Raw genomic sequence first — 15,832 nt, forward strand, 5'->3', positions numbered from 1 at the left:
GTGTTGAGACTCCTTTCTATATTTCTATTACAAATCTTTAGTCAGATATATGTACCGTGAATATTTTCTTCTTGCCTGTAGCTTATGTTCTTAAGGTATCTTTTGAAAAGCAGTTTTGAATTTTTACAAAGTCCAATCCATCAGTGTTTTTCTCTTATGTTTAGTGCTGTTTATGTCTTAAGTCTTTGCCTGCTACACAGCCATAAAACCTTCCTCTTCTGTTTCCTTCTGGAATTTCTACAGTTTTAGCTTTTAGGCCTATAATTCATAAAATAAATTTCATGTGTACTGTGAGGCAGATGTGGAGGTTTCTGTTGTAGTTTTGTTTTTCGCTTGGGTACTGACTGTTCCAGTGCTGTTTCTTGAAAAGATTTTTCTTTCGCCACTGAGTTACACACTACACCTTTGTTGAAAATCGGTTGACTCTACGTGCCTAGTTTCATTCTGGTTCTCTATGGAATTAGTTTCCTGCGACAGATGGCCACACACCCAGTGGCTGAACACACACACACTTACTCTCTCCGTGATCTTGATTTGGGCCAGAAGCCCGAAGTCAAGGTGTCGGCAGAGCCGGGATCCCACCGAAGGGTCTAGGGGACAGTGCTTCCCTGCTGGGGTCAGCGTTTCCCCGTCCCCTCTCTGCGAGTTGTGTGCTACATCCCACCCCGACTAGCACCAAAACCCAGGCCTTTCTCCCCCCTGAGGAAACTAAGTGAGGTTTTTTGCACAACCTGGCCAAGTGCCACCCTTGGCTTGTGCTGCCCCTTCGCTCCGAGGTGGAATGACTCAAGTCAGCAATGTTTATTGTGGTCATCGCACTGTTTGGTTGGCGGGATCGAGAACGAAAACATAACGACAAAGCCTCCTTGAGGCATGTTAATCGTTCCTAATAAGGGAAGGTAACAGTTGCATCATCAATCTTTCCAAAGTGGCATTTTGAAAATCGTTAGCGGCCTTCCGGAAACCTACTGCTTCTTAGCGCTTTACAATCTCGCCGCAGCCTGCCTGTTCAGATTTCTTTCCTTTTAGAGCCGTCCCCCCTTCTTCTGGGGTTGCCTTCATGGTTTCAGTTACCTGGGGTTAACTGTGGTTGGAAAATGTTAAATGGGAAATTCCAGAAATAAACAATTCATGGGTTTTAAATTGTGCGCTGTTCTGAGCAGCGTGACGAAATCTCGCACCGTCCCGCCCAGGACGTGACTCGTCCCTTTGTCCAGGCATCCGCGCCAGGCCACCGTTGCGCCCTGCGCCTCAGGCACTTGGCAGCCATCTCGGTGACCAGGTCGGTGGCTGCCGTTTCTCGGGGCTTGTGTTTGAGTCGCCCTTATTTACTTAATAATGGCCCCAAAGCACAAGCCTAGCGATGCTGGCATATTGTTGTAATTGTCCTATTTTATTATTCGGTATTGTCATTGATCTTTTTCTATGTGCATCTTATAAATTAAGCCGTTATCGTAGGCATGTATGTACAGGGAAAAATCTGTGCTATCCCCAGTTTCAGGCATCCACTGGGGGTCTTGAAACGTATCCCCTGCAGATAAGGGGCCACCTCTGCTTCCTCCCACCATAGTCCATTCCCGCCTCTGCGGCTCTGCCCAGCCCTGCGACGTTTTTGCTCGTAGCTGTGGTGCAGGCTGCTGGCTATTCGGGTCTGGGGCTTAGAGCAGCGGTGTGGGCTGGGGACTTGGATTTGGGATCTTCAGCATAGAGATGGGCCTTGATTTGCTAGGGCTGCCATGCTAACATCCCACAGACTGGGTGGCATAGGCAAGAGCCAGTTATTTGGCCACAGTTCTGGAGGCTGGAGGCCCACGAGCAGGGTGCCCGCAGGGCTGGTGTCACTGAAGGCTCCTCCTGGGCTTGCGGACGGCCGCCTTCTTGCTGCCTCTTCACGTGGCTGTCCCTGTGCGCGTGTGCACCTGGTGTCGCTCTGTGTCCACGTTTCCAATTCTTACAAGGACATCGGTCAGATGGGCTTAGAGTCCACCCTAAAGGCTTCCTTTTAACTTGATCACCTCTTTATTATTTTTTTTTTTTATTTATTTTTTTTTTTTTGAGACAGAGTCTCGCTTTGTTGTCCAGGCTAGAGTGAGTGCCATGACGTCAGCCTAGCTCACAGCAACCTCAAACTCCTGGGCTCGAGAGATCCTACTGCCTCAGCCTCCCGAGTAGCTGGGACTACAGGCATGCGCCACCATGCCCGGCTAATTTTTTTTTTTTATATACATATTAGTTGGCCAATTAATTTCTTTCTATTTATAATAGAGACGGGGTCTCGCTTTTGCTCAGGCTGGTTTTAAACTCCTGACCTTGAGTAATCCACCCGCCTCGGCCTCCCAGAGAGCTAGGATTACAGGCGTGAGCCACCGCGCCCGGCTTGATCACCTCTTTAAAAGTCCTAAAAGTGTCTAAATGCAGTTACATTTTGAGGTCCTGGGGGTTAGGACTTTTTCAACATAAATTTTTTGAGGGGGACACAATTCAGGTCATAACAAGGCAGTACCTGAAATTGTAGGAATGGATGATCTGAGAGAGAGGGTGAAGCAGGGGTCAAAAACCCCGTGACACGGAAATCGATGCGCAGAGTGGGCTGGTGGCAACACAAGAGCATCTCCGGCCATATTCTTTTAACACAGATACACTTTATTTGACTATTATTCTCATTTTTTTAAAAAAAGTCAAAACAAAGTGGTTTTTTTTTTTTCATAATTTTCTTGAAACAAGCTTCCCTTCTTATATATCTTTTGGTTTCGGACTTTTGATGGCAGCCTTAGCACTTAGAACTATTTCTCTATGGAAAGAAAAACAACACTGCAAATGCCTGGTGGATGCAACTGACACACAACCCCACTCTGGGGGCCCGGGGCGGCAGTAGCGGCCGTGCTCGGCCGGCCACGAGTGCGCATGTGCACAGGGGCCTGTCACCCGTGATGTCCTCGCAGACTGCCACCACGCAGTAGGGCTGACCTGCTGCTGCTGGATTTCTGGCATTTCAAAGGAAGCTGAAAATGCACTTTTTTACTGTACATTATCCCCACTTTAGAATAGTGTCTCAACTATGTAAAAAACACTGTGAAGTTCAAATGGAACACATCTTCAGACCGTGTGTAGGGGCTGAGCCACCAATTCCTGACCCTAGACATCAGGTGAGATGAGAGGAGGCGTTGGGAAGTGTGAGGACAGGGTTTGAACATGAGACAGAGCTCAGAGGGATCCTGAACTCAGGGTCCTGCCTAAATGGCCGCTGGGGTTTTTCGACCTCTCATGAACTAGTTAACGAACACGACTGGATGCTTACGCCATCAGATGGAAGGTCAAAGAGGGATTTCGTATGGAGGGACATGAACCCACTAATTGTGGGGCAGCAGACATTATGTGCTCCTGGTCTGCGGCAATAGGAAGTGCCCAGTGCCATCTGTGAACTGTTTTGCCCAAACCTCTCAACCTGAATCGAATCAAGCCTCTAGACCAGATTTCCGGCTTACAGGAAATTCAAAGGTTAGAGGAGCGCGCTAACGGACATTAATTGCATGGATGCACTCAATCATACCCAGAACGTAGGAAATTCTACAGGACAAACAGCCTGGGTTTTTCAGGGGCTAGGAGGGACAGAGGGACTGTTAATAGATTAAAAGGGATTTAAGACACATCCCAACCGAATGCAATGCCTAGATGGACCTATGTGGGTCCCGATTTAAATAATTGTTTTTAAGAAAACCACTTTTGAGACAGTTGGGGACATTTGGACTTTGGCTATGCATTCATGCACATTTAGGAATTTCTTTTAATTTTGTTACACGTGATAACAGTCTTGCAGCTCTATAGTTTTAAAGTCCTGATCTGTTGGAGATACAAACCGAAGTATTTATGGGTGCAATGGATTGGCTTTAACATATTCTGGGGAAAGTTAAAGGGGAAAGAGACAACACAGATGAAATAAGATTGGCAAAATGTGTTAATTATTGATGATTATGATGGCTACGAGAGACAGCATCACTGTACTATTCTCTCTACTTTTTTTGTATATTTTTAGAATTTTACAATAAAAAGGGGGGAAAAGCAGCATAAAGCCCAGGTTGAGCAGGTGGCCCTCACAGAGACGCGGGGACGCCCTGGGCACAGTGCCCGCCCCCACGGCCTCCTCTCTGCGCAGAACTACGCTGGGACACGCTGTGCGACATCAGCGGGGAACTGCTTTATTCTGTCTTTTTATTCTTTCTTTCAGCAACCACTGATGAAGTAGGCGATGAAGCACCTACTATGTGGTAGGGCTGGGTGTAAAAAGCACCTACTATGTGGTAGGGCTGGGTGTAAAGAGCACCTACTATGTGGTAGGGCTGGGTGTAAAAAGCACCTACTATGTGGTAGGGCTGGGTGTAAAAAGCACCTACTATGTGGTAGGGCTGGGTGAGATGCTGGAGTAAAAAAATAAATAAATAAAAAGGATGTCATTTGCACAAAGGAATATTCTCCCTCCTAATGTTCTTGAAACAAGCTTTCTTATTTCCCTGAGTCCTTGGGGCCTGACTGTGGGGTCCTCCCAGCTACGGAGGGAGCCCCTGGAAGGCAGATTCTTGCGAACTCCACATTGCTCCAGAAGAACATTGCCATTTACTAGCGTGCCAGGCACGGTGCTAAACATTTATCTTCATAATTGAAAAATTTGATATTTTATTTGTCATGGGTTTTTTTTTTTTGCATTCATTTGGATTTTTTAAAAACATTGCATTAAAATAGTATTTGGTTACCACCACTTTTTTGGGCACCCCTCACTCCCATCTCCTAATCCTGGCCCTGCATGTGGGTCTTGGATACATGCCCCCTCAGTATGTGGGTATCTGCTATTCTACTGGTGAATGTTCTGGAACCTTCCTTGGCCCCTTGCGATCATCATGAGTCAAAGCAGGATAGAGAAGATTAATTAACATAACACGGGGTGGCATTTGAGACCTAGAGGTCCCACCAAAGCCCTATTCTCAGTGTCTTACTTAAACTACAAACCAATGGCCAGGAAGCTGGGGCAGGTGGAGGGCATAGGGTTCTCCTTCTAGAAGTCAAGGGCTTTCTACTGTCCATGAATGGGCCACTCCACCACTGACCCTTTCAACTGGCCTCTGTTTCTTCTCAGGGAGCCCAGGATCCCTCGTGCTCCTGCTCTCTGGGGCTGTCTTCTCCTCTCCTGTTTCAGGAGCTCCCTCCCCTCTTCCCTTCCTGTGTCAAGACATCAGGACCTCAGATTTTTGGCTGGTGACTTCTCTGGGAGCAACAGGAGGCGACACACACCGCACCACGGTTACCATGGTTACCCTCAGCTCCCGTCCTCAGCTCCTATCAGCAACCTGCCCTCTCGGGGCTTCACGACAGGTGTCTGACGGAGCTATTCCTGGGAACCACCTGCAAACTCTAAAGTGATTGGCATTTCTTCCTCCCACCCCGCCCACTCTTTTCTTTTCTAAAAATTTTGAGCAAAGAGTCATTCATAGTACGTCTCCATAATTTACATTTTCGGCTCCTGTCCACACTGAGGCCACATGTCCACCATTTAACCTCTCGGCAGCGGGGAAGCCACATCTGTGCGATTCCAGCCAGAACCCACCCCAGTAGTTACAGAAACGGAGGCCGAGCCAGTTTGGAGCTTCTTCATCCAAAGCTGCAAAGATAAGCAGGTGATCGCACAGCACAAGCGAGGGAGGGACTCTCCGTGAGCCGACATCCCAGACAGGGAGCTATTTCTCCAAGATGCTCTTGAATTAATAATGGCAATGATTCTCTTGGGCTGTTTTCTTCCAAGGGTCTCCAGCATGCTTCCCTGGCACCCACGCAAGGAGCGGATGCCCACGGAGCGGGGGACGTGCCTGCAGACACCCAGCACTGCAGCTGCTGCTCCGTCTGAAATGAAGAAAAAACAAACAAAAAGTAAGACTTGTGCAGTGAGCTCTTGACACCGTGCCTAGAGCACAGCAGGTGCTCAGCAGGTATTTGTCGAAGAGATGGATGAATCGGCATTTAGGTGTCACCTGTATGGTATGATGTTCAGAGAATTGTAGAAGATCCACTCCCCCTCCCAAATTTTCCATTGCCTTTCCTGGAATGTCTGAATTCCTCCTTGATTGCTTGTGGCTTAATATTTTGCTCCTTTTCAAATGTCGTCAATACTCAGCATGAAAGGCTCTGGGGGACAGGTGGGAGACAGGCATGGTTTTCTGTGCTTGCAGTGTTTCTTGCTGTCTGCACTTGGAGACAATGGAGTCCTTTGGGGCAGGGACCAGGTGTGCCATCTTTGTGTCTCATGCTGTGCTTCTGTGCCCGGCGCATGGCAGGCACTCAGGAACTGTGCTTTGGACAAGTGACCAAGAGAGAGAGCAGGTACTCTCGTCTCTTGAGTGTTTAGTGCTGGGCGTGGCACCCAGTGGGTGCTCAATGCAGCTTATTCCATGGAAGGACAAGCAAACGATTTTTCAGGAACACGGGGAAGCGAGAAGCATTTTGACCTCTGGAAAAGGCTGCATCCAGGCTGGATAAAGAGGCTTTCAAATATCTGAGACACTCTGTTGACACACTTGCTTCCAAAATGTTGACTTCCCCTCCTTTGACTTGGCACCTGCTCTTGCCAGAGCAGATTAAGATGTTTGCCAGCGAGTCCCTGGAGGATTTCCTGCTGACCGATCCCCACGCCAGCACCCGGGTTCCTGGGAGAGAGCCAGGGAGTTGTGACCATGGGGCCCGGGGCAGCCAGAGGCGCTGGGACTTCCGGCCTCTTCCCCCACCTACTAGATCCGGTCCGGGGAGAGGACACTGGCCTTTGCTAAGCATTTACTCCACGCCAAACATTTAACCAACAGAACCAAACTTGATCTGCGCCACAGTCCTAGAGATTGTCCCCACTTCACAGATGGGAAAACTGCCCAAGCTCATGTCGGGGCAAGTGGCAGAGCTGGAATCCACGCAGGCTCCCAGAGCTATGTCCTTCCCCCCATGCCACCTCCCACGAGACACAACAAAGCCAGTATCCACAGAGGGCTGCCCATGTGCCTGGCCAGGTCCCAAGGACAGAAAGAGCACATTGGGAGAAACACACACTGTCCAGAGCCAGGCTGCCCAGTGCGAGTGTGGAGTAGCCTGAGATGAGGCCAGAGATGCACGCAGGGCCCAGGTGGGCCACGGACACCAAGGGCACCACTGGAGACGTTGTCATCCAGGCCTGGCCTGCAGCCTGCTTGGGCGCAGCTGCCCCACGGCCTGCCACTGCCAGGCGAGCCCCTGCAGCCCCACCTGCAGCTCCAGAGAGGACCCTACCCCACGTGCACGACCAGTCTCACGGTCCAGTCTCACAGGAGGGTGGGAAGAGGGACTTTGAAGCCCACAGTCATTGCCATGGACACTGGGATTAATGTCCTTGCACAGACTGGGGCAGGGAAAGGACAAGCTTCAGTGATGTGGGGGCCTCGCACATCACTCGCAGGCTGGACCAGGCCGTTCTCCACCTGCAGCGGCTAAACGCCAAGCAACCCATCCTCTGCCTGCAGCGTGATTCCCGTGACATCGGTCGCACTGAGGGCTGTGGGGCTGAAGGCCCCGGACACCTGGAGGGTTCTCCCCCTGCCCTGCTTCCTGCCTCTTTCTCTCCTTCCTCCCCGCCTCCTCCTTCCCTTGGAAAATACCATTGCGTGTCAGCGGCACGTCCGCGGCGGGCGCTGGGGACGCGGGCGCTCGACTAAAGCGGAAGGTCTCCGCCCTCCCGGGCTTGCAGTCCAGCGGGGGACGGACGAACATGCAGCGAGAAGGTGGGTGAAGGCTCGTGACAGAGAGGACACAGGAGCAGTGACCCCGAGAAGATGGGGTGGTCAGGGCCCCGGGACAGGGCCAGCCATGGCCAGCCAGAAGGAAGAAGATTCCGAGGTCTCTCCCCTGGGGCCGGGTCACGGGCTGCAGCTGGGCCCAGCGTGGGGGGTGGATGTGCGGGGGTGAAAGAGCCGGGGGAAAGTGCGTCCAGGGGCGACTCACCGCCACGTGGTGGGTCACTGCAGGGGACGGCCCGGCCTGCCAGCCACCCGCGCCCAGCCGGGGTCAACTTCTGCTTTCACTGGCTTGGGGCGCTCGACCCGGTGACGCAAGCCAAGGCATGTAAATAATGACTTCACCGCCACCCGGCCCGCTCTGGAAGGGGGGGGGGCGCAATGACAGTGATCTGCACCATGTGGCTCTCTCTGCTGCTCCCTGCCACACGGAGGCCACCCCGGCGTCCCCAGGGGCTTCCTGGGGGCCAGAGACAGAGGCAGGAGGGGCGACGTGGTTAGCTAGCCTCGGCGCTGGCTGCGGTGGCAGCAGCTCCTGCACCCCAGGGCCTGGAGGGTGGCCGGCGTGGTCTCGGTTCACCCCTACACGCCTCCTGACGGAGGTGCCTGTGCTGCAGTCTCCTAGAGCCGCCAAAACAGACTGCCACGCATTTCATCACTTAAAACAACACCAATGTATTAATAAAAAATTTATTAATAAATTTTTATTAATAAATTTATTTTAGAAATTTAATAAATTTTAATAAAAAATTTATTACTTTACAGTTCCGGAACTAGATGTCCAAAACTAGTGTCGCTGGGCGAAGGTCAACGTGTTGTTCCGGGCTGGTTCCTTCTGGAGGCTTCAGGGGAGAATCCGCACCCTTGCCTTTTCCGGCCCCTAGAGGGCGCCAGTGGCTACTTTTATATGTCACCTTTGGCTGCGCTATGGCAGCCCAGTTATTTGGTCACAGTCTAGGTGGTGCTGTGAAGGTATTGTTTAGATCGGATTAACACATAAATCAGTAGACTTGTTTTGAGACAGAGTGTCGCTATGTAGCCCAGGGTAGAGTGCAGTGTTGTCAGCCTAGCTCACCGCAGCCTCACACTCTTGGGCTCAAGTGATCCTCCTGCCTCAGTCTCCCCAGTAGCTGGGACTACAGGCATGTACCACCACACATGGCTAACTTTTCTATTTTTTGTAGACTGGTCTCACTCTTCCTCAGGTTGGTCTTGAACTCCTGACCTCAAGTGGTCCTCCTATCTTGGCCTCCCAGAGTGCTAGGATTGCAGGTGTGAGCCACTGCACCCTGCTTGAATCAGTAGACTTTGAGTAAACAGATGACCCTCTGTATGTGGGTGGGCCTCATCCAACCTGTTGAAGGCTTTAAGAGAAAAGACTGAGGGAGACGCTTCCCATAGGAGGAAGGAATTCTCAAGACTGAAACTCGGAAACCGTACCTGAGTCTCCAGTCTATCGTCCTGCGGAATTTGGACTTAGGACAGCAACATCAACTCTTACCTGAGTTTCTAGCCTGTGGCCTACTGGCCTGCCCTACAAATTGCAAACTTCAGACTTGCTGGATCCCACAATGGCATAAGCGAATTGCTTAAAATAACTCTGCCTCCCCCATATCCATACACACCCTGTTGGTCTGTCTACTTGGTGAACCTTGACTAGCAGTGATTCTGTGGGGTTCTGGGCAGGAGTGTGTGCCCAGGCGCAGTGGGTCTGGCCCCGGTCTGCCCCGTTGCCTTCTCACCCACAGCCTGCACATCTGAGCCACACTCTATGCCCCGCTTCCCGACTCACAAACGGCTGCTCCTTGGCACTGCCCTGGACCCCAGGGTGCAGACACCCACGACAGGCAGCTCTCACAGATACAAAGCCAGGAGGGCACAGAATTCCAGGGTCCCAAGCGCTGACGTGTGGCCCAGAAGGGGGCTGATGGCCCCGGGTGGGCACAGCCTTTGGCCCCCGGAGCCCTGGCCTCACAGGGAAAGCCATGTAGAGGAGGCAGGGATGGACCCGTGAAAACCCGGGGCCCAGGCCCAGGCTGGGCTCGTGCTTGCCTGGCAGGGCAGCCACCCTCAGCCCCAGCCCACGTACCCCCACCCCCTCGGCAGGCAGCCGCCATGTGGACCTTTCCATTTTATCAGGAAAACCCAGACACCCAGATCCTCTGTTGCTGTCATTGTTGGCAACTGACCAAAGTGAATTTTAGAGCATTGTGCGGGCTCAGGGGTTTCTGGATGGACTGAGAATGTTCAGCTTGTTGACCCAATTTCTAGGTTTACGGGCATGATGGCTTTGTAAAAATTCATTGAACTGTACACGTATTTTCCTGTCTGGGTGTCACACTTCAATAAAAGGCCTTATTAGAACAAAGCAGGGCCATGCCCAGGCCCATCGGAAGATTTTGGAGGCCGGGATGCGGCCTCTGGACCAGCAGTTTGGACACCGGCTCTGAAGGCCTTTGCTCAGGCGGGCGGGGCAGGGTGCTCGCAAGGACTGTCAGCTGATTTCCGCCTGGGACCCCGTGGTTTAGGGGCGACGCCTTGTGTGGGAACACCATCTCCTGAAAGGTATGCGGGGATGGGGTGCATCTCAGAGCTTCTGCAGGTGTTTCCTGCAGCCACCAGCAGGGGGAGCTGGTGAGCGGCCAGCTGGTGAGGGGCTCACGCAGTCCCCAAGCAGAGCTGAGCCCGAAACCCACCCGGCCGGACAGACCCTGGGTCCACCTGGTTCCTGGCACCACGCTGCCCCCTGCTGGTGCGGGCTCGCCGTGTTTCCATCCATCCCGTGGTTTTTCTGGTGCCCGCAACTCACTGCTGCCGTCTGGGGACAATTTTGGGGGATGAAGGAAGTGCCCTGGGAACCCCTGGGCAAGGCAGGGTTGTGAATGGGCTTCTAGAGAGTTGAAAACTGAGTGTCGGCACAGGTGCAGGGCACAGACACACCCCCCACTTGCCACCGCAGGTAGGAAGGGGGACCGGGAGTCGTGGCCTTTGCCAAATGCTCCTCTGAAGGCAGCCCCATCTCCCACGACCCCAACTAGCACGACCCGTGATCCTTCAGGCCCGGGGTGTACGGGAGCCCGGGAGGTCACAGCTCCAAGTGCACACCAGGGATTCCTCTCCGAGCTGGCTTCTGGCAGCACTTGGTGCCGGCAGGGTCCCCAAGGGGTCATCGCATAATCGTGTGCCCGTGCTGCCTGTCCCTGTCACACTGCACTTTCATTTTCACATTCTGCACTTGCATTTTCACACACTGCACTTTCATTTTCACATTCACCCAGCGATGCCCCCCCCCAAAAACAAAAGTAACCCTGAGCTCACTGGAAGGAAGGTGAAGCCTTAAGTGGGTATAAGAAAACCTTTGTAAGTGGCTTTGTGACAAGCATCTTTTTCTCTGGGCGGGAAGCAGTCACCGTTGTGCTCAGACCCTGCAGCATTGGGGCTACAGTTTCCTGCTCCGTAAGGCTCCTGTTCAGGGCTATTTGGGATGGGCAGGTGATGGCCCCAGGGTCCACAGTGTTGGCTTCCAAAGCAAGAAAAGGAACGTACCACGCCCAGGTGCCCCGTTAGGGCATCTGTGCCGCACGCACCTGCCTGGTCAGGTCGTCACGCCCACCCCAGCCACTGCTGTCCAGGCTAGAGCCGTGTGCCTGCCCTGGACACATCACGGGGTCATGGGTATTCAGGCCACTGAGCCTGGGATGGACCAAGTACGTAGCTGAGGGCTGTGGCTCCCCAAAGAAGATGGGGGCTATGCCAAAACGAATGGCAGTGGATGCTGGACAGTCCAAGATCCATCCCAGGATCCGGCAGCCAAGCCTGACTGCCCGAGGGGAGGCTCCAGGGGCACCTGCAGGAACCGCAGAGGAGGTGCCCCTTCCACCTAGAGGAAGGGTCCAGCGAGGTAGAGGGTGCCAGCCAGGCATTCGCCAAGGGCGGCAGTGCCTCACCTGCGCCGCCCACGTGTAGACCTTGGCTGGCGGCCAGCTGCCTTCAGAGGCTTAATCTGAGTGGAGGGCTGGGCCGCGCAACGCCAACCATGGCGTCGAGACGGGACCGGGAGCTCCTTGGGGGCAGGAACCAGGGCAGGTTCCTGTCTGTCCAGCTCAGAGTGGAGGCTCAGTGGATGAACGAATGAATGAATAAATGGTGCTAATCCAAAGGCACTTCTGGGGCAAGACAATACTTTGTAAGAACTGGGCACAAAACTCTCTCCACGTTGTGCCTCAAGGTGGCTGGGGCACATCGGGTCACCTCTCTGAACTGTCACCCTGTCCTGAGCCAGCGCCCCCACCTCTCCTAGGGGTAGGAGTTTCTGGGCCAGCCTCTCCCCAACAGCAAGCCCCTCCCCCTGTGCCCTGCACTCACTTTGTTTCCCCCAACACTTGTCACTACTCAATATTTTATTCTTTACCTTTTGCTTTCAGAAAGTCAGACTTGATCTTTAACTATGTCTTTATTTGCTTGTCTTCCCCCACCATCGGAAGGGCGGGGACTTTGTTTTGTTCATGCTACACCCCCAGTGTCGGGAACAGCGCCTGGCTTGGAGCAGGTGCTCGGTCATTCTTTATTGAGCGATCAAGTAAATGAATTTCAGTTTTCTTTTATAAAAACTGGAGACTCAGCTCTCTGGCCTGGGGTGCTCGCCTGGCTAGCAGGCCCCCCTCTGCTTCCTCTCTCCCCACCCCAACTTGGGGCCCAGCCCAGATTTCTCTCTGTCACACCTGGCCACCCTGCTGTCTTCAACTGATCATTTGTCCCCTCCCCAGGAGACTGAGAACAGGGGCCCTGCCTGGTTGTGCTAGGGGTTGGGAGGGGCCCACAGAGGGGCAGCTGGATTGGAAAGCGCTTGCAAACCCTAAGGGCAGCACAGTGCCAGTACCCGTTGCCCTGGTGCTTAATGTTATTCGTGCTGTTTGCAGAAAAGGCCTCAGCAGCCTGGTCCGTGTAAACATTAATCGTGGGGCCATCTCTGCTGCCCTGGGAAGGCCAGGGCTCTGCAGGAGCTGGAGCAATTAGAAGCCAAATGGAAAATCCCTAGCGACGGCCGGTTTTGGAGACCACGGGTAGTGGCAGCTGTATAAACAGGCCAGCCGTGCCAGAATCACCAGGGGTCCCGCCCTGGTCCTAGGACTCTGTCCCTCCCCCACTGTCCCCTCCTCCTCCACCCCTAAAGGCCCAGGCAGCTCTAAGGAGCGGATGCAGGGGACAGCCACTCCACCGGGCACCAGAGGGAGGCTGTGCCAGACCAACCTCTATTTCTCTCCAGTCCCCACGTCACATGCTGACATTGTGCTCCAGGAAAGCCATGCCACACCGTCACGATACCAAGGCTGACGGGACAGGCAAATAGAAGCCAAATTTGTAAAACCAAAATCCTAGTGCAAATTCCCGCACGGAGCCTGGGGTGGGGGCGGAGGACGTGTTTCGATGCAGGCCGGACTGGCTGCGGCTTCTTGAGTACAAATTCAGCAGCACTGGACTGTGGAAGCCGCCTCCTTTCCTTTTCTTTTCATTTTATCTCAAAATGATGTTCCTCTGTCTTGGGGACATGGTCTGCCGGCCGTGTGGCCTTAGCCATCCTCACAGGGGGTGTGATGGGGAGGAGGACCCGAGGTCACCGGCAGGCTGGGGCCAGGTGGAGGCGCCCGTCCTCCCAGGCAGGGGAGACGGCTGGAGGGGCGGGTTCGAGAGGCAAAATCAGGAGTCACTTCCCAGTTCCCTTGCTGCCTCCCTGCCCAGACGCCGTACCTACCCTCTCTACCCTGAGCACAGCCCTGCGTCCGTACGGCTGGTGGCGGCCTGTTGCCCACCACGGCCCCCCACTCTGATGCTTGCTCGAGGCTCCTTCCAGCTGGCTTTGTCCCCTCACCAGCCCCACCCACCACTGCCTTGACCTCGGGCTCCCGCCTGGCCTTCCCACCCAACTCCAACCCCCCGCTGTGCACCTGCTCCTCCAGATTCTCTGCAAGGATGAGTCTTGCCGCCTCCAGGCAGTCCTCAGTGATCCATTAGTGTGCCGCATTTGACACTGTGACAAGGACATCTTCGCTTCCTTGATCTAGCCTCTCCCTTGGCTCACTTACCTACCAGGCGGTGGGCAGTCGGGGAGCGGCCAGGCCCTGCTCTCCTCTCCAGCCAGCAGGCTGGCCCTGGCCCCTCGGGCTTCCAAAGGCAGCAAGGCTGCAAGCCTTGAGACCTAAGCCCAGGATAGACCCAGAATGGGGTTTCCAGGCCTGGCTCACCAGTTTCCGTAGGCAAGAAACCTCTCTGTGCCTCAGTTTCCTCATATGTAAAATGAGGATAATAATAGTACCTACTTTACACAATCACTGTGGGAATCGAGTGAGTTAATACGTATGTGAAGAGCTCGGGACTGCACCAAACACCTGGAAAGTGCTATACGAACATTTGCTAGCATTAGTGAATTAATGAGTAAAACTGCATAGTCCATGTTCCTTGCGGAGTTGAAACGTGCTGTGCTGGCCCTGCAGGTATCATTCCCTCGTTCACTGAATCTCCGCTGGCTGTACTCAGTGCTGGGTATAAAAATTGAATAAGATGAACTTTGCTGTCAGGTGTCTCAGTTGGGGACACTGATGTATGAGCAAATGCACCTGTGGCGATTTGAGACAGGTGCGATGGCAGAGCTGGCTCGGGAGGGGCACGGGGAGGAGGGGACCTGTCCTGCCTCAGTGGGGCAGGAGGCGTGTGACCGGAGGTGACACCCAAGGTGAGTCTCTCGAAGACCAGCAGGTCGCACCCTTTACATAAAGCACAGATTGGAACCAGACACTGAGGAGTTCAAGTTTTCTTTTTTGAAATCACCATAATAGAAAATGACAACAGCAACAATGCTAACAAAGATTTCACAACCACGTTTTTACATCCGTTAAGGTTAGATATATGTTTAATCAAAAGAGCACACTCAAATCCTACAATAAGAAAGAGTCTTTTTTAGTGTAGCAAAAGTCGGTGATCTCATGGTGAAACCAGGTGCTTGAGTAGCAAAGGGACTACAAGAATAGTTAAAATACCCTTTTATGAAGTAAACAGCCTGCATTTACAAGTTGATTATGAAAACATCAGTAAGACACAGAAACACTTCCATTTCTCTTGGCATGAAGAATTGGTATCTAGAGAGTTGCAAGTAACAAGAATAAGGTTTCTGTAAAAGTTCCAATAGTACAAAGAATATTAGGATGCCTTCATCTGGGGAACGGGGCAGAGATAACAGAAGATGCAGATCTGCTCAGAGGCTGTTACCCCCCCCCACCCCATTCCTAAGCTCCGTCACCAGCCGTTCCTCGCAAGTGCAGTTGGTGAGGGGCCAGGGCTGCTGCGGGTCCCAGAGACACAAAGTTACTGGTGGAGACAAGGTCAGCCCCACCGTCCCATCTACTCTGAAGGGTGGGCGTCCCCATGAAAGCCCAGGACAGTGGAAATAGAGCTACGTGGATTTCCAACAGGCTAACCTAATGTGCTGGGAGTTCCAGACCGTTGCCCTCAGCTGGAATTACTTGAGCTCGGGGCAGTGACCATGATCACTGCTGTTGCTCAGAAGAGCTTTCATTTAGCCAGTGACTCACAAGTGGGGAACAGTGGAGCTTTGAAAACATGCATAGTTTGGGGATCAGAGGTGGTACAGCCTAGTGCAGGGATCCCCAACCTCGGCGCTACTGGCATTTGGGGGCTGGATAACTCTTTGTCGTGGGGGGCTGGCCTGCATATGCATCATAGGATGTTCAGCAGCATCCCTGGCTTTGACTCCCTAGATGCCAGCCCCTCCCCGCCAAAATGCAAGAGCCAAAAATGTCTCCAGACATTGCCAACGCCCCCTGGCCCCCAGTTGAGAACCACTGGCCCAATGGCACTGACCACTAAGCTTCCTGGAGCCAACTTTGTAGTCAGGTGTCCTGGGCTCAAGACCCTGCTCTCCTGGTGACCAGCTCCACCTGGCAACTCTCCCCAGCCCCTCAGAGACTCAGTTTCCTCAAGTTAAAAGGTTGGAAGCTCCCTTCCTGCCAGCTTACAGAGCC

Source organism: Microcebus murinus, chromosome 6 (genome assembly GCF_040939455.1).
Source record: "Microcebus murinus isolate Inina chromosome 6, M.murinus_Inina_mat1.0, whole genome shotgun sequence".
Classification (NCBI taxonomy): Eukaryota; Metazoa; Chordata; class Mammalia; order Primates; family Cheirogaleidae; genus Microcebus; species Microcebus murinus.